At 39.7% G+C, this 24,271-nt stretch overlaps 1 long non-coding RNA gene across 3 annotated transcripts in view; it reads right to left on the bottom strand.

Annotated features, from left to right (window-relative positions):
• Positions 1-23,723, bottom strand: part of LOC148685958 (uncharacterized) — a 53,808-nt gene extending 30,085 nt beyond the window's left edge. For 2 of the 3 annotated variants that reach the window (XR_015949584.1, XR_015949582.1), the window contains exons 1-2: positions 23,553-23,723; positions 23,200-23,331 (exon numbers count right to left, since the gene is read on the bottom strand). This is a non-coding gene — a long non-coding RNA (uncharacterized LOC148685958). Of the gene's footprint in view, positions 1-5,337; positions 7,616-23,199; positions 23,332-23,552 lie in introns of those variants that run through there. The other variant, XR_015949583.1, reaches the window with a different exon arrangement.
• Between the last annotated feature and the right edge of the window lie 548 nt (positions 23,724-24,271).

The following is a 24,271-nucleotide window of genomic DNA, read 5'->3' as shown; positions in this document are numbered from 1 at the left end:
TCCCGAAAATGCCTGGAGTTCCTACCTCCCAGGGAGCCTCCATTTTTGGTGCCGCTCTTCCCATGTGTGGGCACCGGATGTTGCTTCTACGCATGCCCGGTGGCCAACTTGGTGGTGGCTGCATGGTAGCGGCCACCACCACGATGGCCGCCGGGCATGCATAGAAGCGACTTTCGGTGCCGCTCTGCACGATTTCTGGTGCCCACACATGGGAAGAGCGGCCCGGAAGTTGCTTCTACACAACTTCTGGTGCCGCGCTGCTGATTCCGCATTTTTCAGCAGGAGACTTGGCAGGTATGGTTAAGCTCCTGTTTTTTCTCCATGGCTTTTACCATAACATTCATGGACAAGCTCAGGGTATCCATCTGCAACAGCAAATGTGTCAATTTTACTGCAGAAAATCACGGGTATTTGCTTCATCTGTAATACAAACTCCCACCCTTTCTATTTAATGTGTCAAAGCAATTTAGCCATTGGCCATGCATGGGGCTGGCAATTAACCTGAATCAATGGAAAATATGGCAATCTGAGAACCAGTGCACCAGTCATAAATCTGACATTTGTATTCTAATTAGTATCTTTCCTTTCTTAACGTCACACTTTCAGACCAGGATCAATTACTGGTAATGCTAGACTGCAATGCTGTTGCACAATAACAGCAGCTTGCAACGTGATAATAACAAAGCTCCGCTCTTCAGACAGGTCAACTATTTTCCTCACTGAATAAATATAAGCTGGCAAAAATAAGATATGAAGTACCTGGTGTGAACAGCTAAATGACCAAAGATAGTTGATAAAAATGTGTGGGCAGTGGTGATGGGGGGGACGGACAATATTCAATGTGATGCCACCACAGGAGTAGTAGAATGTCTCCCCCTAATTTCACCATCTTTGTTTTCTTTTTAAAGCTCTCCCCCTCATAAGTATTAAGTATGAATAATAAATGTCAGTTACTCAGTGGTGCAGATTGCCCTGGCCATGGGCCAGTTTTTTTTTTTTAAAAAAAAACTGTGACATTGATTTCTTTCCTGTTTAGTGTACAAAGAGAAAGCTAGCTTTCACCAGTTACTTATCCTACACATTAAGCCCCCACTATCAGACAACTGCATGGCTCCAATCTTGAATTTTCTTTAGTTTAAAAATAGCAATACAAAACACCAGAGTATTAATTGGTCATCACCGGTGCTGCTGTGCTGGCTTAAGAGTTCTCAGATGGATTTTCTGACAAAATCTCAGCCTTTTGGCTCCAAAATAATTGGATGAATTAATATGGAAAGCTGATGTGATGACTTCTTGAACTTTGAAGAATCTGACCACAGGTGTTAAAAGGAACTGCAGAGTGTCAAGCATTTTACAAACCCGCATCCTTAGCTGTGCCTGAGCAACAAGTTCATTATTTCATCTATGGGTTCCTCCAGATGACCTCTTTATTCAACGCTCACCCTGATTTGCTTGCACAAATTTTATGCGGTGGGTACATTATGTCTGGTCTTTATTGAGTATCTGTTCTTATTTGTTTACGAACCTTCATGAGGACTTTAACAAAAATCAGAAACTGTTGTGGAAATGTTGAGAACATAACTTAATATTGGAAAAACAAGGTGATAGAAACGGACAGAGACACATTTAGCACTTCCTGCTGGACAGTGGGACAGGTTTTCCTGTCCCCTGTGGCAAAAGTAATAATCTCGTTATTAACAACAATAGTCAATGACCAGTATTCCTCTGAACTATGTTGCACTGCTTTAATGTAGCAAACTCAAGTGCCTAGTCAATAACTTTGCTCCTTTTGCTGGTGTGACCAGTTCTTCTTCACACAGACTCCCAAGCCTCAGTAAATACCAGGCATATTTGGGGTCAGAATGTGCATGGCTCACAGATTTGCAATAACTGCCTGCACTCTTCATGAGCGATCTGAGTCATAATGCTCTCACAGCCTGGAAAAAGATACTCACTGCTGACAGATCCTGGTCACGAGTTTGATATTTTCCACTCTTTGAAAACAATATAGACGGCTGTTTCACATGTTTTGGAACTAGAGTGATTTTGAGCTAAGCTGAGGAGGGGGTGAACAGCATCACTGTTTGTCGAGTTACAATGCTGGCTTGCGAATTATGCCTATGTCATGAATTTTACTAAATCGGAGCAGCTTTACAGATGTATAGTGCAGATAAAAACATATCATAAAGCTTAATTAGCTGTACAGACTTAAAGAATTAAAACAAAAGGCAGGGACCTTGTTAGCAATATTGTTTGCTTGATTTTCACATACAGTTAGGAATGTAAGCAGAATGAATCCTGCAGACAGTAATCCATTACCCCTTGATTCCTGTGGCTGAAAAAAGAAAGGAAATGGGGACACAGTGAAGGAATGGTTCTTGACCACATGCACCCACTGCTCCTTGCATGATGGCAATTGCATGAGTGTCTGGAGAGGGCCATAGCGATCTTGAAGTGTGAGATTAATAATGCTTCTAGATAACAATTTTCATTGTTATCTCACAGAACCTTAGCAAACATGTGAAGTACCAAGTCTGGTGGTACCATCTGCTGTGGGTATTTCAAACAGATCTGGTCATCATTTTGCTCAATTCTCCATTTTCAAATAGAAGATATGAAGGAAGCAAATTTCATTGGACTGGAACACTTGTCCCACTGGGACAAATTAAAATAGGAAACGACGAGTATATCCTATTCTTTTGTCTCTGTGAGGCCCTGTTGTGCACTTGGATGATACACATGGGAGCTTTTTCACTTAATTTAAGCAAAAGTGTTGTCAAACTAGGTGCTAAATATAGTGTTTTCCTATAGAGATGCAATTGTTGCAGACCTGCAAACATTATGCAAAGCAACAAACATAGGGAAAACACAAGAGTTTAGAAACATTTCCTGCACATTTTGAAGCAATTGGATGGGGACTGTGCATTTATTAATATATGCTATTCTTCAGCATTGATTCCTTTTTTCTCTCTTTTTTTTTAAAAAAATGCTATATTATAGAAAAAGTGATTTGGACAATGCAATTGAAGGAGCAGATATACAATTTGGGGTTACTTCTGGATCCATTATTGTCACTTGAGCTTCAAGCAGCCTTGGTAGCCTGGAATGCCTTCCTCCATTAGCTGGTGGCCCAGTATTGCTCCTATTTGAAAAGTGATATAGCTTAACTTCTTTTGTCTATGCTTTAATAATCTCTAGGTTATATAACTGCAAAGCATTAGACCCAGGGTGGTCTTTGAAGATAATCTGGAAACTGCAACCAGTGCAAAATTTGCCTGCCAGGTTGCTCACTGTGGCAAGACAGTCTGCATGTAACACCAATCCTGGTCCAACTGCACTGTCTACTATTTCTGGGCTCAATTCAAAGTGCTGGTTTCGACATAAAAAGACTTATGTGACCAAGGACTCCTTTTCCCCAGATGAACTGACCTGGACCCTGCATTCATCCTCCAAGGGCCTTATCTGTGTGCCCCCTTCACAGAAGGTCTGGAGGGTAGCAAAACAAAACCAGGCCTTTTCAGTAGCATGTCTGATGGTGGAAGCCAAAATCCTTGAGGTGCAAGCCAAAATCCTTCCTTTCTTACTCAGGCTTTTGGAAGGTTTCATGCATTTGTGGACTCTTTTAATGGGGTGGGATCTGCAAATCCTATTAGATACAGGTAGGTAGCTGTGTTGGTCTGACGTAGTCAAAACAAAATAAAAAAAATCCTTCCAACAGCACCTTAAAGACCAACTAAGTTTTTTATTTTGGTATGAGCTTTTGTGTGCATGCACACTACTTCAGATACACTGATAGACACCACCTTATACCGAAAACCAACTGACAGACAAACATATCTACATGCTTCTAGCTACCATCCCAAACATCCCAAACAATCCATTGTATATAGCCAGGCCTTACGTTACAACTGCATCTGTTCCAACTCTACAGACAGAGAATCTCACCTAAGAGAGCTACAGCAAACCTTTTTAGAACTAAAATATCCACCTGATGAAGTTAAACAACAGATCAACAGAGCCAGACTGATACCTAGAGAGAACCTGCTGCAAGACAGACCCCCCCCAAAAATAACAGAACACCACTAGTCATCACATACAGCTCCCAAGTTAAAACAGTACAACGCATCATCAGAGATCTACAACCTCTCCTAGACAATGACAGCTCTCTTTCTCAAGCTCTGGGAGGAAGACCTTTCATTGCCTACAGACAGCCACCCAATCTTAAACAACTCCTCACTCACAATACAACCACCAGACTTAACATGGACACTGGTACCAGAGCCTGCAATAAACCCAGATGCCAACTTTGCTGCCACATACACCCGGACAACACCATTACTGGCCCCAACAACATCCAACATACCATCTCAGGTATGTTTAATTGCTCATCCTCTAACATTGTGTATGCTATCAAATGCCAACAGTGCCCTTCAGCTCTCTATATTGGACAAACAGGCCAAACCCTACACCAAAGGATAAAGGTAAAAGGTAAAGGGACCCCTGACCATTAGGTCCAGTCGTGACCGACTCTGAGGTTGCACGCTCATCTCGCATTATTGGCCGAGGGAGCCGGCGTATAGCTTCCAGGTCATGTGGCCAGCATGAGAAAGCCGCTTCTGGCAAACCAGAGCAGCACATGGAAACGCTGTTTACCTTCCCGCTGTAGCGGTTCCTATTTATCTACTTGCATTTTGACGTGCTTTCGAACTGCTAGGTTGGCAGGAGCTGGGACCAAGCAATGGGAGCTCACCCCGTCACAGGGATTCGAACCGCCGACCTTCTGATCAGCAAGCCCTAGGCTCAGTGGTTTAACCACAGCGCCACCTGGGTCCCATCTGACACCAGGAATTACAAGACAGAGAAACCAGTAGGAGAACACTTCAATCTCCCAGGACATTCTATACAAGATCTCAAAGTAGCTGTCTTACTACAAAAGAATTTCAGAAATAGACTGGAAAGAGAAGTTGCTGAATTGCAACTTATCACCAAGCTTAAAACCATGGAGAGACCTGGTTTGAACAGAGACGTTGGATTCTTATCTCATTATCCATGATAAAGCGATCCTCAGCCATCTCATCCCTTGCTTTTTCATGCAAGACCATTTACAGTCGTCAACAGCTATCAGTCAGTCAATCACCCATTTCCACCACCACCCTCCCCACCCTTTCTCTACATATAAGCGTCTGGGGACTTCTATTTCAGTGTATCTGAAGAAATGTGCATGCACACGAAAGCTCATACCAAAATAAAAAAAACTTAGTTGGTCTTTAAGGTGATGTTGGAAGGATTTTTTTTTATTTTGTTTCGACTATCTATTAGATGCATCAATATGTTTTTATAACTTGTCGTTCACTTTGGGTCACTTTCATGAATGCTGAGAAAGGCTCTAGTTTGAAATCCTGGAGAGCTGGTTGCCATTCAGTGATACCAGACAGACAACAATCTGACAGTTTCCTATGTGACTCTGCTGACTAAAATTTACAGAAAGGAACCTATAGGAGAAGGTGGTCTTTAAAGGATCTGGTTCCCAAGCTATATATGGCTTTAAAGTTTAGAACCAGCACCCTTTTATTGCCTTAATTTAAAAGGAAAATCAAATTATAACCTTTTACTGATTTTCCAATAGTAAATGGGGTAGAGGGAAGAAAACCTGACTTTCCCCCAAAGTGGACTCCGCCTCAGCCCCTTAACTGAGCAGCCTTTGAAGTCATTTGGGTCTCAATGAGTTGTTTCCAAAAAACCATTTCAGCATTTGAACTAATATACTCCTAGTAACTAGACTGTCACTTAGGATGTGTGGGTAACTAAAAGTTATTCAGCTAGCTATAACACACCATGCATGTCAGACTAGGACCTCTTAATGAAAGCAGAACATGAAAATTAATTCACTTTCCTAAAAGAATTAATCTGCTTTAACGGCTTTCCTCAGAATATTTCATTATTTTTCATAAATTGCTTCTATTAATAACAGCGGCATCAATGAACTGCATGCTTCTCTTTCTCCCAATTTCATCCCTTCCTGCTAACAAGTGCATTCTTTTGTCACAAATGTATTTGTATATAGAAATAATCATGAATATAATGCATCATTTTCTGCCAGCTGCTCTTATTGATGTTTGTATCTTTTGTGAATAAGGTATTACTCTTTTTTTATTGCTGTAGCCTTCACAACATGCTAAGTGCCTTCAAAAATACATTCAAAAGATATTATCTCAGTTGTGCAGAACTTGCCATGTAGTAAAATATAATTACAGACAATGCTCAAACTTACAAGGAGAAAATATTCAATTTTAAAAGCCTGGGAAAATCTTCCAGTATTGAGTACTATTCCCCCCACCCAGGCTGCATAAATACACTATGCTCATTTTATTCACATCAATAATAAACAGGAGCGTTGACATTCTGCTTTAGCACACAATGGCTTTTAGGGGATGTGGTTGTAATAGGGAACCAAGAAATGTGCCTTTGAGCGTTTATGTCCAAACAACAAAAATCTCTGCGTTCATATTACATCAGATAAGACTCTGGCAATAGCAAGAAAAAACAAGGTTTATCTTTAAAAGCTCCACCTTTCCCAGCATGCTGTTCTCCAAGGCTAATGAGCTGCAGAAGCTCACATTAGATCAGAAAAAAACTGGCTGTTGACCTTCAGTGAAGGTGTCAGATTTGCTACCTGGCCAATTTTTTTTAAAGCATGTCTACCACCTACTTTATTGCAAGTCCTGGTTAACTCAAAGGATTTATTCATTTCTGATTTTTCCATGACACATAAAAAGAATCCCTGGGTGAACCCCCTGAATTCCAGTCCCCAGGATTTCCTAGAAAGAGGACATGAATGTTAACCAGTTTAAGTCTGTATTAAAAATATTCATTGAGGGTGGGTTGCAGCATATATTTCATTTCATATCATTGTCACAGTGACACTCAATGGATTAGTCCTCCTCCACTCCTGCAGGCTTGGGAGGTGAGAGGTGTTATGCCTGCTCCCAGATAGAGGAGGTACCAGATACCTAATGTGCAGAAAATGCTGCGGCTTCCGGCTCTTTATGTTGACACAAATAGCCATACAGGGCTCCCAAAGGTTAATGGTGTTAAGGTTTTCCTAGAACAGGGGTCAGCAAACTTTTTCAGCAGGGGGTCAGTCCACTGTCTCTCAGACCTTGTGGGGGGGCCGAACTATGGTATATTTTGGAACATCCCATGATAACTGTTGATGACTTTTTAAATTACACAGGCAACTGACAGCCCTTGTCCCATGTGGTCCATTGCTTGAATGCCTGCTTCTTCCACAAAAAGTACCACTGCAATTGACACCAATTAATTTACTGCTGTGCAGAAGCCTGACTTCCCAGCTGCCCCCAAACTTAACTTCTGGTCCATTTATCCACTGAGCTCCATGCTGATCTTCTTGTTCCTTGCTGGCTTTTGCTGTTGTCTCCCTTCTTCTGACCGTAGAGGTGACAGGCAGGGCATCTGTTCAGCACCCTACCTATGTCACTCTATTGTTGCCTGCTGCTGTTTTCAGTACATCAAACTCAGTCCATTGAATTCAGTGCATCAGACTGAAAGCATCAGCTGCAGCCATGACAGCTCTGTGCTCTGAAGGAGAAAAATGCTGTAATGCAAAGAGGAGGGAAGGTGGGCAAAGAAGAGGAAACAAATAAAATAATGGAAGGAAGGAGAAGTGCAAAATAAAGTATTCAATAAGGATTTTAGGAAGTGTATATTTCTGTATCTGCCCTATGCTCCTTGCAATGCCTGCCATGATGTGTGTCCTAATATCAATTTTAACATTAAAGAGGAATAGAAGGGATTTTTAAATGTTCTAATTCTTCATTTGCTTTCATATGAGATTATTTAATCTGGATCCACCCACTTTTCAGATATGATCCCATCCCCACTGGTGTGCAGCCCAAAGCCCTCAACAGAGCTTGCCCATTCCTATTGCAAATCACCCACTACTTTAAGTATTTAAACTATTATTTCTATCACCACCCAGCAAACATTATTATTCCACATTAATATTCAAGTGAATTAGACAGTTTCTTTCCTTTGGAAGGCTCAAGAAAAGACCAAGATGATATTATTATTATTATTTTTTAAAAAAAACCTCATCTAATTAAAGCTATAAAGGAAACCACAATAATCAACTTCATTCATTTTAAATCATCAGATGACAAGTAATTAAATAATTTTTTTTACCAGTTAGTTTCTGGATGGACATTTCCAAATACATCTTCTGCTCACTGTTATACCATATTCTGATATATATACACTCTCTCTCTCTTTCTCTCTCTCTCACTCATACACATATACACCCTGTGGATGCTTTCTAAATATATTAATATGGGGGTGGGGAGTCACAGCATGCTCTAATGATAAGAGATGGGGAAATTATAGCTGCTGCACTCCAGACATTAAACTCTGCTCAGTAGACACTCCTGAAGGTATTGCTTTATTAGGTCAATTTCAGTTACCTATTTCTCTGCTCCCAAATGTTATCTTGTTTTCTGATGCCATCTGAACAAGAAAACACTTCTCTGATTACTTGTTCAGCAAGCCTCTTTTTAATGTCACAATTTACTTACAACAAAGCAGGACTGATGGCAGAATACTTGAAGATACCAAAGCACAAATGTGAAGATACTAGTTTCATGTGGCATAGCCAATGGTTCCGAATCTGTTACTTATGAAGAGCTACTATAACTATCCAGCCCAAATAAATAACTGTTAACAGAAATGGTCTACATGCATTTGCGGGGAGTGGGGAGGGCAAACCACAATACTACTATTCCTGGAAGATTAGAGGACATTTTTGGTGGGTTCTTCTTCTGATGAACAGACAGACATCTCTGTTTGACAATTATTTGCAGAGTTAGTCAGCTGGAATAAGATCTGCATGGGCTCTAATTTAAACTAGGGTCTACTTGAATATTTTCTCTTTTTACTTTTATTGATAAATACAATACTCACAAACACAAAACAAAACAAAACATAAAACACACACACACACACACACTTAAATCCTATGAAAAAAAACAATTAAACATATGTTAACCCACAGAAATATCAACTTATATTACATAAAAAGAACTAAACATAAAAACATAAATCTTGACTTCCCTCCACCTATGTATAACTTCCTCCCTTTTCTTCTTTTTTGCTGTGTTATCAGTATTATCCTTGACTACCTCATCTTATAACCATTTCTTCTTAATTTTTTACTCTACAGATTTCATTCATTGCATTTTGATATATTTATACCAGAACAATGCTTTTTCATGTATTCCTTCAAGCAAGTCCATTCCTTTATAAGTTTTTTATCTGCTTGGCCTCTTGCTACTGCTGTAAGTCTTGCTGATTCCATGTATTCACAAAATCTTACTTGCTATTCTCTTATTGAGGATTTTTCTCTCCCGATTTTTTGCTATAATCATTCTAACCGCAGCAGTTGCATATAAGAAAACTTTTTTCCTAGTGGCAGGAATGTCAGTCAATATAATTCCCAGGAGGAACGCCTCTGGTTTTTCGTTACATGATATTTTGAGCATTTTTTTTAGTTCCTCTTGGATGTCACTCCAAAACTGTTTAATATATACACACTCCCACATATGGTACATTGTTCCTATCTCTTTTTTGCATCTCCAGCACAAATTAGATTTTGATTTATATTTTTTGCCTATTTGACCAGGGTTAAATACCATTAGTGTATCATTTTCATTATGTTTTCTCTGATTGTGAAGCAAGCTGTGAATTTGATGTAATATTTCAATAATTTCTCCCATTGGTCTAATCGAATCGTGTAGCCTATATCTCTGGCCAAACTTAATCATAACTTCCTTCACCTCTTCATCTTTTAATTCCCATTCTAATAACAGGTTGTACATTTTGGATAATATCCTTTTGGGATTTTTAAAATAACTCTGTTTGTAATTTTGATCCTTCTTTGCCAAATCCAGTGTTCTTATCCTGCTTGAATAGGTGATCAATTTGGTGATATTGTATTGCAGTATTGACTAAGTTCTTCATATGGTCTTAATTTTAATTAGCCTTGGTCTTCCTTTACTAATTGCTGGTAGGTGGCCCATTTGCCTTCCTTTTTATTTATTTATTTTTTAACAAATGTACTTCTAATGGTGATATCCACCATGGTGTTTTGGGCTCTAACAGTCTTCAATGTCTTTTCTAGACTTTATATAACAACCTTCTAATTACATGGTTTAAAAATTCTTTGTGTACAGCTACTTAGTGATACGCTAAATGGGCATGCCAGCTGAATCTATTCTTCCATTCCTCCAGGTCCAAAACATTGCTGTTTTCTAGCATGATCCATTCTCTGATCCAACACAAACATAATAAATTCTCAAATCAGGAAGCCCAAACCCACCTCTTTCTTTCTTATCTGTTAACAGTTTGTATTTGATTCGTGGCTTTTTGCCTTGCCATATAAATTACATCAAGTCTGATTTCCATTTGTTGAAACATTCTAGTTTGCCTATTATGGGAATCATTTGAAAAAGAAATAGTAGTTTTGGTAAGATATTCATTTTTATTACTGATATTCTACACCATAGTGTTAATTTCAATTTTGTCCAAATTTCCATATCTCTTTTTACTTCAGTCCAGATTTTTTTATAATTAGCCTCAAATAGGTTTATGTTTTTAATTGTGATTTCTATTCCCAAATATGTAACTTTTTTTTTTTACTATTTCTTAGCCAAATTTTCTTACTATTTCTGTTTTCTCCTGATTTCCCATATTCATAACCATTATCTTTGCTTTGTCTTTATTAAGCTTAAATCCAGATAAAGGTAAAGGTTAAGAGACCCCCTGACCATTAGGTCCAGTCGTGACTGACTCTGGGGTTGCGGCGCTCATCTCACGTTATTGGCCGAGGGAGCCGGCGTACAGCTGCTAGGTCATGTGGCCAGCATGACAAAGCCACTTCTGGCAAACCAGAGCAGCACACGGAAACAGCGTTTAACTTCCCGCTGTAGCGGTACCTATTTATCTACTTGCACTTTTGATGTGCTTTCAAACTGCTAGGTTGGCAGGAGCTGGGACCGAGCAACAGGAGCTCACCCCGTCGCGGAGATTCGAACCGCCGACCTTCTGATCAGCAAGCCCTAGGCTCAGTGGTTTAACCCACAGCGCCACCTGCATCCCTTTAAATCCAGATATTTTACCAAAATTTGACATTTTTTCTAGTGTAATCTCAATACTTTCTATTGGGTTCTCAACCATTAAGACGAGATTGTCGAGGCTCCAAGTTTATATGATTTACTGCCTAAGGAGATTCCTTTTATATTTTGATCTATTCTTATGTCTTGATTAAGTATCTCCAGTACTATTATGAATAGTAAAGGGGAGAGTGGACACCCCTGCTTCGTCCCCTTTTCTATCTTAAAAAACTCAGTCATTTCATTATTATTAAATTTGCTTCCTGGTTGTCATGTCTTTAGGCCTTTTATAAATTGCTCTCCCATCTTCATCTTTTCTAATATTATCTTTGGGAATATCCATGACACTTTGTCAAAGGCCTTTTTGGCGTCGATAAATATAAAGGCAGCTCTCTTATTTGCCTTCATTTCTAGATATGCACTTGCATCTATTACTATTATCATATTTTCATATATTTTTCTGCCTGGGAGGAACCCGCCCTGTTCTTTATTAATACAATCTTTCAAAACATTATTTAATCTACTGGCTAATATTTGTGTGTATATTTTATAATCATTATTAAGTAGCGATATTGGTCTATAATTATTTATAAGGTCTTTATTTTTCCCTTGTTTTGGTATCACTACTATATATGCTTGCTGCCATGTCTTAGAGGTTTTCTACCATATGAAAGAAGGTAGATGGTAATCTCCCTCCCTTCAATTTTCTTTCTTTTTCTGTTCTGTCTAAGTCAATAGATGTAACACCATTAAAATCTCCCATAAGGACAATCTCCTAATTTATATACAGTGGTACCTCTACTTACAAATTTAATGCGTTCCGAACACACATTTGTAAGTCGAAAATTTTTTTAAGTCGAATCCCATAGGAATTCATTGGGAGAAAAAATTCATACGTAGAAGCAATCCTATCTAAAAATTCGCAAGTAGAAAAAATCCTATCTAAACCACATCCAAGATTGCGGACGGAGCTCCATTCGTAAGTAGAAACATTCGTAAGTAGAGTTATTCGTAAGTAGAGGTACCTCTGTACTCAATCAGGTTGTCCTCTAATTCCCTAAAAAAGTTTGTCTTATCTCCATTAGGTGCATATATGCCTGCAATGATTATTTGTTCTTTCCCACTAGTAACCTGAACTCCCAATATCCTGCCATCATTGAAAATTTGTTTTGCTTCCAATTTTGGGTTTATATAAATTACAATTCCCCTTTTCTTTTTAATATCCGAGGAGACAAATTCTTGGCCTAATCTTTTTTTTTTCTAGAACCCTTCTATGCTTATTAGCTACATGGGTCCTTTTGCAAGCAGATAACATCACATTGTTTTTTCTTTAGGATGTGCTCTACCTTGTTCCTTTTTTTCTTGTTGTTTAAACCGTTAACATTCCCCAGCCGCTCTGGGCGGCTTCCAGCAGAATATTAAAATACAATGATTCATCAACTATTAAAAGCTTCCCTAAACAGGGCTGCCTTCAGATGTCTTCTAAAAGTCTGATAGTTGTTTATTTTTTTGACATCTGATGGGACGGCATTCTGCCCTCTGCCTGGTTCCCTGTAACTTCGCCCTCAGCGCTGGACCTCAGTGTCCGGGCAGAATGATGGGGGTGGAGACGCTCCTGTACTGTGCCGAGGCTGGAAATAGCTGGAAATTATTATTATTATTATTATTATTATTATTATTATTATTAATTTCCTTTAGTGTTTTCTTGTCTACATCTATTGTATGATTCTGATGTTTCTCCTGTCTTTCCTTATTTTATTTTTCACTCAAGGAAGAGCATTCTGTCTTCCTGTGATCCCTTCCTGGAATTGAACAAATTCAAATTCATGGAGCATTAGTTCTAGTTTTTTAGAATGGATAGAAAAGACAGGTTGGCCTTGAACAAATTATTCTGAAAGCACCATTGTTATTTCATCTATTTGGGGGCAAAGGTAACATTAGCAAATGATGTACCAGTAGTCACCATTTTACCCCATTTTAGTTCTGCATGCATTTTTTTATTTTTTTTACCTTAAGAGTATCTCATATTAGAATATCATAGAGCCACTAGGGTCGTGCTCATTACCTTTTCATAGGGATTCATAAAACAGAAGATGCAAGGCTTATCTATTATGTCCACATTGCTCAGGAATAGATGCCTTTAGCACATTACAAAGTAACAGGAGTCATTTGTTTAATTCCCTAAGTGCCTTGCTGAAAATGTCCCCATGGATATTCATCTTTCTTATCTTATGCTTGCTTTAGAAATAGTACTATTTGTGAATGTTGCTGCTTTGTACTGGAGGCTCCCATTGCTTTTTATATTTATCAGTGGTGTGCATTTGTAATGGTACTTGAGATACTAATTATTCCAAATGTGATAAGATCACAATGACACACTGCAGTCAACAAAAGGTAAATAAGTCATTAGTCCTGCAGAGATATTCAAACCTAAATTGCACATTGCTTTTTTGCAGGTATAATTTTATACACAAATAGAAATACCTACGGTTCTTAGTCCTTTCTTTCTTACCTATCAATAGCAATGCCTTTTTATTACAATCCATCTGTGCTCTCTATGAGTTGTTTTCAGCTACACACAAATTTGTTTGTTAAACAGAAATTTGCCTAGCTTTCAGGAAGCTTCACAGATGCTGCCATGACCTTTCCTTTTTAGTGGAGTTGTCACTGTGTTAAACATAATACGAGTTCTGTAGCAAAAGCCTTATCTAGACCACCAGCCTGCTCTCACAGTGGCCCACCAGATTTCTTTGGGAAGCCCACAAACAGGACATTACCAGAATGGCTATCTCCCCACCTGCAGCTCCCAACAGCTGGTATTCAGAGGCAGAACACTTCTCATCCTGGAGACACTATTTATTTAATTTATTTGGGGGGATCTATACCACCAACATTAAGGGTGGGATTATTTCCATTCACTCACTGCCAACTCCATAATCATAACATGCCTTGTACTGCACAACCTCAACACCTAATGAACCATAGAAGATACCAACATCAACCTCACATTCAAGGTGGCTTTTAAGGTCAGCATAATCTTAGATCATTATAGCCAAACAGATACAAGATTCTTTCTTTTTAAAAAATTTACTAATGAAATTGTAGCCCAGCCCCACTCAGGAAATTTAATTTACTTTGTAAGTGAATTTCAAGTGTCCCCAGCATCTTGACCAATTGGGTATCTTTACCAATGAGATACTTGACAATTCCCTCAAGCAGCTATAATCTCTCAAGATCAGCACAGTAAACCGCACCAACTCCATTCCTCAAGTCTGGCCTGGTGCTACATTGAGTTCCCAGCTGGGTAAAGCTCCATGAATTCTGGCCCACACAGCTAATCTAATCAGGTCTCAGTAATGCATGCCAGATTGGCTTCCTCCTCCATGATCAAATTATGAATGAGTTCAGTCTTGTTCCAAATGGACCTGACATTAAGCAACAGCACTACTGAGTAGGAAGCTCAGTGGAAGAGCAACCAGGTGCAAAGGGATTGATTAAGAAAGCAGAAAGGGGGACAGAGTGCAACCATCTACACCACACTCACAGCATCCCGCTGCACTCACACACCAACTCACATTAATCCATTCTTCCTATCACTTTTTAACACATAAGTCATTCACATTTACAATAAGTACAGGCTTCCAGCTAACCAATAATTTGAATATTAGGAGCAACTGTGGCAAAGACACAGGAAAAATAAAGAAACAAAGCTTCCCCTTAGTGTGTAGATGCGCCAATACCTTCTTGCATCCAGCAGGGCAGTTTCCACCTATAGGCTTTCGCCCTGGGGCAAAACCCGGTGCCTCTCACACAGGAGGCAAAAATACTAATTAACCTCACACTGTAATGATCTGAATGTGTGTATGTGTGTGTTTGGGCAATATGACACCCAATCCTCTGCTTTCTCACATCCAAGGTTGGTGGCAAAATTCATAGCAGCAGGCATGAAACTTCATCCTCCCTCTCCTAGCATCCTCAGTCACTCTTACAACTGCACACAACTGCAGAAGCACCTAACTAAACAAACACACACAGGTCAGCAAAATTAAACTTGGTAAGCGAAATCAGAATTATTTTGATTCCAAACAAATTGTTCTCCAGTGTAGGACAATTCATGGCTATCCCCTGCAGGGCCGTCTTAAGCATATCCGGTGCCGTGGTGCAAAGATCCCCTCACCCCCTTTCCCAGAGTTATCAACCTTTTTTCAGGCCTGGGCAGGCCGGGTTGTCCTCTTATATACCTGCTGGGATTGACAAGGCATCTGACCCTTACCTGAATCTCATAGCTCTCCTATAACTGCCTCTGATTAGTTATCATTTAACTCTGTTCCCCTCCCCTTCCTTTAGGTGCTTTTTAAGCTGACTACTATGCCCTAATTTTAGTATTGCAGTTGGTGTGCCCTTTAAATTTTACATTAAACACAACTTTCCTGATTCATAGACCTCTGCACTGCCGCCGATGCTTTACTGCTTTCCCTGCCTCTCATGTCTGGTATTAGCTTCTCTTCTTCAGCTGACTATATACTTTAACAGCACCAAGCTTACCATCTCATTTGGACTAAGCCAGATAATGTTTTCTGCAAATAATTAAAGTGCCAGGTGTGATTTCAGGAACTTATTCCAGATAAGTCTCACAACTGACACCACAAATGTCTTACACCCTGATCCTAAACAGATTTACTCAGAAATTAATCCCATTGATTCCATTAGGATTTAAGACTGAAAGGAGGTATGCTTGGGGCTTAGAAAGGACTAATGTAGGGCTGGTTAACCTTGTACATCCAGATGTTGTTGGACTCCAAATCCCATCAGCCCAAGCCAACACAGGGATGGTGGGAAGTGTAGACCATCAACATGTTAGCAAATTCTGTCTAAAGCAGTACAGAAAGGAATAAAATGTTTCTTAAAAAAAGTGCACATCTGAATGTACATTATATTGTTTAGAACATTTTATATACAATTTATATATGACTAAGCCATGTGCTATGGTCCATGGGGTCACGAAGAGTCGGACATGACTAAACAACGACAACAAGCCATGTAAACAATAGCAGTACAATAAAACACAGCTACATCTTAGCTAGCGTAGATTTTTACATCTGAATTATGAAGCAGGAATTGCAAAAGCCCATTAAAGCACCTCATTGGTGTGTGTGTGTGTGTGTGTGTGTGTGTGTGTGTGTGTGTGTTTACACACTGAGTGTTCTGGGAGTTTACTGAGTTTTGTAAAATATAGATAGATTAGACATTATGTGTCTATGCTCCTTAATCAGAAGTGAATAGGTTGCCATGACATTCTTTAGGCTCAACCCTTTCCCCAGAAACAATGAGAATGTGATCATTGTAAACTGTTCCTGAACAATAAAACAAATACCACTAAAGACTAGATACAATGAAGCAGGCTGGCTGTATTTTATAGCTCTCATTATGCAGACACATTAAGCAGGATTACATTCTAAATGGAGACACCCAGTCTGTCAAAGAATGTCCATATTGCTGCTCTATAAATTGTTCTGCTCTGTTAAATAACATGCAATTCTGTCCTTCTGAGTTTGCTTCTTAGTGGCTTTGCTGATTTAACTTTTGAAGCATTCTCACCTTAGCACTTTTACAGCAAAGAATTTAGAAACCGTCCGTGTTGCCTGGGGCAAAGGGATGTAGCTCAGGGAGAGCCCCAAATGTAGGAGAAAACCCAACACTAACAGCTGGAAAAGTCAGAGGTGTCTTGTCAGCCCAGCCTTCTCTTATTGCCCTTATTGCAGAGCCACAGCCTCACTATAGAAATGGTGATCCGAGCCTTCAAACTGGGTTTCAAGGAGGATAACTCACAGCCACAGTTTGGGGGAGTAGGAGGAAGAGCAGGATCTGTTCAAGGAAGAGTACTGAAAGTATTTTATTTCCTAATTACACTTGCTTCTTCTCTGTCTCCTTTCAACTCAGACTATGGATTGCTCCTTGGTGTCAAGATGGCGCCTGACTTTCTGCCCCTGGCTCTCCTTTGCTCTTGATGTGCATTAGCACAATCACTAGAACTTCTCTCAGAAGTTTTGGATTGACATTCATTGGGGGAATTAGCCAGCTTCAAAATTTGGCTTATAAACAACAATACGATTGTTTTCTAGTAAGTGTATATTGCATACCTTCCCAGGGCCCAAACCCATGTTTCTGCCTCAGAAACAGATGGGAGCTACCATTATGTGCATTGACAGAGAAGCACTGTTATGTGAACTGACCCCACCATACTACATGGCTGCTATGGTTTCCACAATGCCTGATTCCAAAAAGCACAGTTGTCATCAAGCAATTGCAAGTACTGTGGCCCACAGAGAGAATTTCGATCACACATAAGAGGAGTTCTTTTGAAACTCACCAAAGGTGCATCTAATCCAATATCCTGTTATCCACAATGGGAAGCCCACAGGCAGGATGTAAGAGCAAGAGCCTTCTCCTGCTGTTGCTCCCGAGCAGTTGGTGGTCAGAGGCAAGGCACATCTGAACCTGGATATTGCTTATAGCCAGAGCCAGGGATATCATTAGACCAACTAGTTAGTTGCCCAAGGCACAGACCTCAGAGGGGCACAGTACTCACCTTTGCGGAGCATGATTTCATACAGATTCTTTTTTGTTATAAATTTTAGATAACATTTTTCTTTTCTTTAATATTGTATCATTTCTACAAGCACCCTGAACCCTCACAGAAACACAAAAAAATTGTGTACGTTCTAGGAAGATATGTAAACTGAAAGCAGTTATTAGAAAGTTATACTCAGAATCACTGAAATACTGCCCAGGGCACTACAAACCTAGCCAAATTCTAGGGAAGAACATAGCTTATTATGAGTGAGTCAATGCAGCTTTCAAAAGGGATGTGAGAAATATGGATTAGGAAGCAGTTAATTTCTGACTCAATATGCTTCTGCGTTATGTACATATTTGACATACTCAATGCAGAGTTTTCAAGCAAGGTTAGGTCTCTTTCAGCATTACAGTGGGAGGAGATACAGCGGTACCTCGGTTTAAGTACACAATTGGTTCCGGAAGTCTGTACTTAACCTGAAGTGTACTTAACCTGAAGCGAACTTTCCCACTGAAAGTAATGGAAAGTGGATTAAACCGTTCCAGACGGGTCCGCAGAGTACTTAAGCTGAAAGTACTCAAACCGAAGCGTACTTAAACTGAGGTATGACTGTATAGTGCTTACTCATTTGACTGAATTGTATAAAGCTTTCAAAATGAAAGGCTTATGATGAGGGAATTGATCTACCTATAGCAAAGCTGTCAGGAAAAGGGAATATGTGCTGTGTACCTTAAAACTATTATTTTATTACATGCTGAACACTTTTTTAAAAGTAGGCATGCCACAGTTTAACTCAGTATACTTTGCAATGTCAAACATCAATAAAATAAAATAAGAAGAAAGTGCAAAGTATAAATATAGCAATATAACAAATAACTTGATATTTGTGTATACTTTCATAATGGGTAAGAAACTACACAATGCCCAATGCCAAGTCATGTTGCCAATATTTGTTCATGGGCATACAGACCTTATCTATGATGTTTTGTGTTATGAAAAGTTGGAGTTTGTTTGGTTTGTGTTCTTATAATTCAATTGTTATCAAAATGGCACATAATATATTTACAGCTATCAATCATAACAGAATATAAAATTGTTTACTCCAAAATATGTTGCTGAGGGTTTAAAGTAGGCACCCCCAAACTGCGGCCCTCCATATGTTTTGGCCTACAACTCCCATGATCCCTAGCTAACAGGACCAGTGGTCGGGGAAGATGGGAATTGTAGTCCAAAACATCTGGAGGGCCAAAGTTTGGGGATGCCTGGTTTAAAGGAACCTTAGTCTAACATTGCACACATACAGAACAATTTCCATGTGGGATTTTCACCATTATATCAGAATTGTTGTTGTTTCCTATATAAACCACTCTTTGTTGAATATTTCAATCCCAGACCAGGTATAAATGAAATAAAGTAACAATTCACAGGGGGAAAGATAGCAATATAACATTGTGAACTCAACTCTATCAGATAGTCAGTGTTGTTAGCAGTGATAACTTGTTTGCTGGTGGGGACTAGGTCAGTAACATAGCAGAGGAAAAACTGAGTTCTTCAGACATGGAAATCCAGCTCTGATATGAAAATAATTGTTTTCCGGTGTTTGTTTGGACCAGGTTCACTAACATGAGTGCCCATGGGAACTCATGTGCCCCATAAACCTTCCCTCATACCTACATGATTCCCTCCCCTACGCAAAGTTTGACTTGGGAGAAACATTCACTTGTAGTCAATAGAACAGGCTGAGGTGTCTGCTTGGTTGCAGGGTGCATGTGCTCCCTGCAACAGTTCCTCCAGTTTGCAAAAATGTCCATCGCCCCAGAAAGGTTGTTCACCCCTGGTCTGGAAAATGTTGATGAAGAGGAGGAAGGAAAATGAATGAGCATGCTGTAGTACTACCCTGATTTTTTCTTGTTGAGCACCTGAAATGCCTTTCCTAGTACTAGAACTCAGGACTGCTATCTCTGTGCTGCCACATGAAGGAGATTAAAGGATCTGTATCTGATACCCAAGGCATCATGTTTGATTCTTTATCTTCAGATTAGTGGGAACATGGCTGCCAACAGCTGCCTCTACCTTGCAGCTCACAGCTAGACACCCTGATCTCAGGTGATTGAAGAAAACTAATTGCCCCAGAAACTGTCGAAATGTTGACTTAGAGAAAGCAAAAGCAAATATCTAACCCTACAATATCAGAAAACCTTGTGATAGGCTGCTGCTTAGATCTGTGTCTGCCTTTGCTGTTGCCCTGAGCCATATTACTGTTCAACCCAGCCTTGCTTCTTCTCTATCTGCTGACACCTGTCAACTCTGGCTCCAGATCACCCCTGGATGTGTTGAGATGACATCTGACTTTCTGACTCCATCCCTTGTTTTTGCTTTGAAGAAACAAAACATGAACAGCAACTGATTAAGATCTGTTATGACTACTTGTTATGCTACCACTCCCAGAACCTTAACATTATGGGTTGTTTTATCTTCTATCAGGCACAACTTCACATGACTTGGGCCATATGTTACAGATCCATTCATACATTGTAAGTAATGTCTTAATGTCATTTTTAATGTCATTATTTTGGAAAAATATTGCTCAGAAAGGAGAACACACACCAGTGACGGAGGAAGCCGCTCGGGTGCCTTGGGCGGCGTGCCCAGGGGCAGGGCGAGCCACCCATAGGGGAGGGTGAGGGCAGGGCAAGCCGCCCATAGGGGTGGGGTGAGGGTGGGGCAAGCCGCCCACAGGGACGGGGTGCACCGCAGGGCCTCCAGAGTCTGCCTGTCTCCTCCCACTTAGCCACCTTACAGCTGGGGGGAGGTAGAGGGAGGACCGTTTGGGCAGCGTGGAGCCTGTGCAAGCCCAAGCCACCCTGTCTCTCCCAGGAGAGGCCCTGCAGTGCATGCCATCCAGCATTTTGTCACCCTGCCTCAGTGGTGACACCCGGGGCGGACTGCACCCACCGCACCCCCTTCCTTTGCCCCTGACACACACATCCTTCCCATTGTGCTTCAATACCTATCTGACACATTTTCCCCTCTTTGGTGATTAGAGGATTACGGGGAACACTGATAAAAAAACTATACGTAGCAAACCTCAATAGAAGTTCTGTATGAGAACAGTAATATGCTTTCAAACTCCACCCCCCTCTGTAGTATTGACATGAAAAAACAACAACAACCTGATATTTATGTCTCTGTGTGTGCTGAACTCTCTTTACCTTTGGAGCAGATGGGACCTGTCCTGAGGCAATAGTAATCAGGAGAAATTGTATTCCAGAAGAGCTTGAATACAAACTGCTTTTGCTGATTGGTGTGTGTGTGTGCGCGCGCGCACGCGCCAAAAGGTAAGTAATAGGGCTAAAAAACACATAACAATGTACAGGCTCCCTATACAAATCTGATGTCTCACATGTTTCTGAAAAGTTTGCTTTTAAATTGAAACTACATACAGAAATTGTTTTTCAAAGAGATTTCATATGCCACCTTTTGAGGCAAGGCTAACGCTCCTGAGGTAGTTCTTCCAGACAACAGAGTTGTCCACATATTTAACACACTTAAATTGCCTATGACAATGTGTTTTTTCTTTATTCATTTCTTCTTTTTACATAGTATAAGATGCACTCTAGAGGGCAAATATATTTATTTGACCGACTAATCTAAAGTTCTAGAGGAAAGCATGCAGACTTTTTATATTACTTATAAGTTCAAGATGGGTGGAAACCCATAAAAGTAGATGCCGTGTAGTCAAGGGCAGCTGTTGGCTCTGCTGAACATGAAAAGGGGCAAAAAAATTCCACTAAACTAAGGAATTGCATGTATGAGTTTGAAAAAAATGAAAACAATCTATGCAGGCAATGGCTTGTTCCAATGGAATTTTATCTTCTTATTTTTACAGGAGATTTTTATGTTGCAAAACTTGCTTCTCTGTTAACAAAACTTTTTCACAGGAGTTTACTGTTATAAAAAACTTGCTTCTCAAATAAATAAGACAATTCATGGTAGTTATCTTTTTCACATTATTCGCTACCTCAGTTAAAAATCTACTTCTCTTGGTGACTTATTGGGCCTTCCCAATAATACCCCAATTGCTCCCACTAGAAAGCTCCTGTGAAAAAGTTTTATTAATGGAGAAGCAAGTTTTGTATTACACTGGAAGGTATACATGTTGTTAAGGGTGAGACCCCTTCATGTTTGGCAGGAAATCCAGACACTTTTAAGCCTTACTCAGAAAAAGAAATAGAGTAGGTTGAATGATTATTCACAGAAGCTTGGAAACTTGCTCAAATATTCTCTTACACCATGTAGATACTTTTTGAATCTCCCCCCTGTATGCTGTTTGATCTCCGCCTGCAATTATTATATTATCAGGTCTGGGGAGAATTATTTCCCAACTAGAATCTGCAGTGAAAGACTGGGTTCTATTTGTGACAAAAGCAATATGGCAATCTACCCAGGATGCAATGCTTTCCTATGAATTCTGTCTCTGCTACAGAAAGAAAGGAAGTGTGATATAGCTATACAACCATCACACAATTTCCCCTTGCCATGTTCTTGATATTTAATAATATGGAAAAAGTTTAGCATTGCCTAGGACGCATCACCAGACAATTCTTGTTGTTGTTGTTTAGTCGTTTAGTCGTGTCCGACTCTTCGTGACCCCATGGACCATAGCACGCCAGGCACTCCTGTCTTCCACTGCCTCCCACAGTTTGGTCAAACTCATGTTCGTAGCTTCGAGAACACTGTCCAACCATCTCATCCTCTGTCATCCCCTTCTCCTAGTGCCCTCAATCTTCCCCAACATCAGGGTCTTTTCCAGGGAGTCTTCTCTTCTTATGAGGTGGCCAAAGTATTGGAGCCTCAGCTTCACGATCTGTCCTTCCAGTGAGCACTCAGTGCTGATTTCCTTAAGAATGGATAGGTTTGATCTTCTTGCAGTCCATTGGACTCTCAGACAATTCTAGATCTCATCTAATATGATCAGTCTCCAATATGGTGAATGAAAAGTGGCATCACCTACCTCTTTGCCTTCAAGTGCACTGAGCAACTTAGATGCCTAGAGTATCTAAGAATCTACAGTATTCTAAATTTCACAATCCATTCTGGAGTTTAAGCAGCGTAAAATATATTCATTCCACACTGCATCACAACCTGTCAGATTGTTTCTGTTCACCCTAGTCCCTATCATAGTATTTGGAAGACAAATTCATGTAATAGCTTGTCATCACATTTTCTTTCTAGGTCATTTCCTCTCTATGTCATACCCACAATGTAATTATCAATATTTGTGTGCATACAATATATTGTAGTTCTATGCCAAAATGTTGTCCTGATTTTTTTTTTATAACCAGCAATTAATGAGAAAAGAAATTACACCAGAAAAACCATCAAATGAGAGAGAATATTTCAGTGAAATTCTGATGAGTACAAGGATATTGTTTTGCTTACCTTACTTCCAAGATGAGGAAGGGGTGTTTGCCCTTGCATTCTGCAAAACATGTATCTAGTCATCTTCAGTCTTCTTGTCTTCTTGGTTCCTGTGTTTCCTGAAAACACCAGTGTATCCCTCAGTTGGTAAAGCTAGAGGTGGAAAAAATTGAATCCACTTTCAAAGAGGAAAAAACTTTTTAAAAATTGGAGTATGGGTTTTGTCACAGCATTATTATATTCTCTCTCTCTCTCTCTCTCTCTCTCTCTGTGTGTGTGTGTGTGTGTGTGTGTGTGTGTGTGTGTGTGTGTGTGTTGCTGTGTGAAAGAGAGATAGGGGTTTAACTCCACTCACTAAATATTCCCTCATTTACCTCATCTTAGAAAGGGATCACAGTGCTACACAGGTTTATTCAGATGTAAGTCCCAGGGTATTCAATGGTTTGTCTCCCTATTAAGTGTATTTGAGATTGCAGCATAAAATTCAAATGAATTGTGAGTGGATAGACCCAAGTCTTAGCTGAGAGCATTCCACAACTACTTTTACATCTGCTTTGTCAATTTATATTGTTTGGATGAATTCAGAACATTTCTTGTGACCTTTAAAGCCCTTGGCAGAAGCTCTTCCATGGTAGTAAAGATAAGCTGGAAGACGTTTGGTCTATAACTGGGTTTGAACATTCCATTGAGATAGCACTTTTGAAATTTGCTTCCCTTGGCAGCCTTGACAGAAATCTAGGCTAGTGACCTTCAGAGAATAATGCAAGACATATTTTTTATGTTTAGTACTTTATTTTATTTTTTTCATTTGAATGTCATACCTAATTTGTGTTTTAATCTTTGTAATTCAGGTTTTGGCTGACATAACTGATATTAATAATAAATGGATAAAGCCATACTTATTTTATAATGCTTCTCCTACATATACCTGTCAGAACCTTATATGAGGCACTAAAACAAAAATATGTTTGTTAGCCAATTTATTTTCTCTGTATCTCTATGTCCCCCTTTTAGTACCTGGATAGGAATTGTTTGTTCCAAATATTTTTCCTCCAACCTTGGAAATTATGCTCATTTTTGAGAGCATTGCATA

The sequence above is a fragment of the Zootoca vivipara genome, chromosome 4 (genome assembly GCF_965207765.1).
Source record: "Zootoca vivipara chromosome 4, rZooViv2.hap1.1, whole genome shotgun sequence".
Taxonomy (NCBI): domain Eukaryota; kingdom Metazoa; phylum Chordata; class Lepidosauria; order Squamata; family Lacertidae; genus Zootoca; species Zootoca vivipara.
Note: the sequence above shows the minus strand (reverse complement) of the source record. Positions and strands in the feature narration are given on the sequence as shown.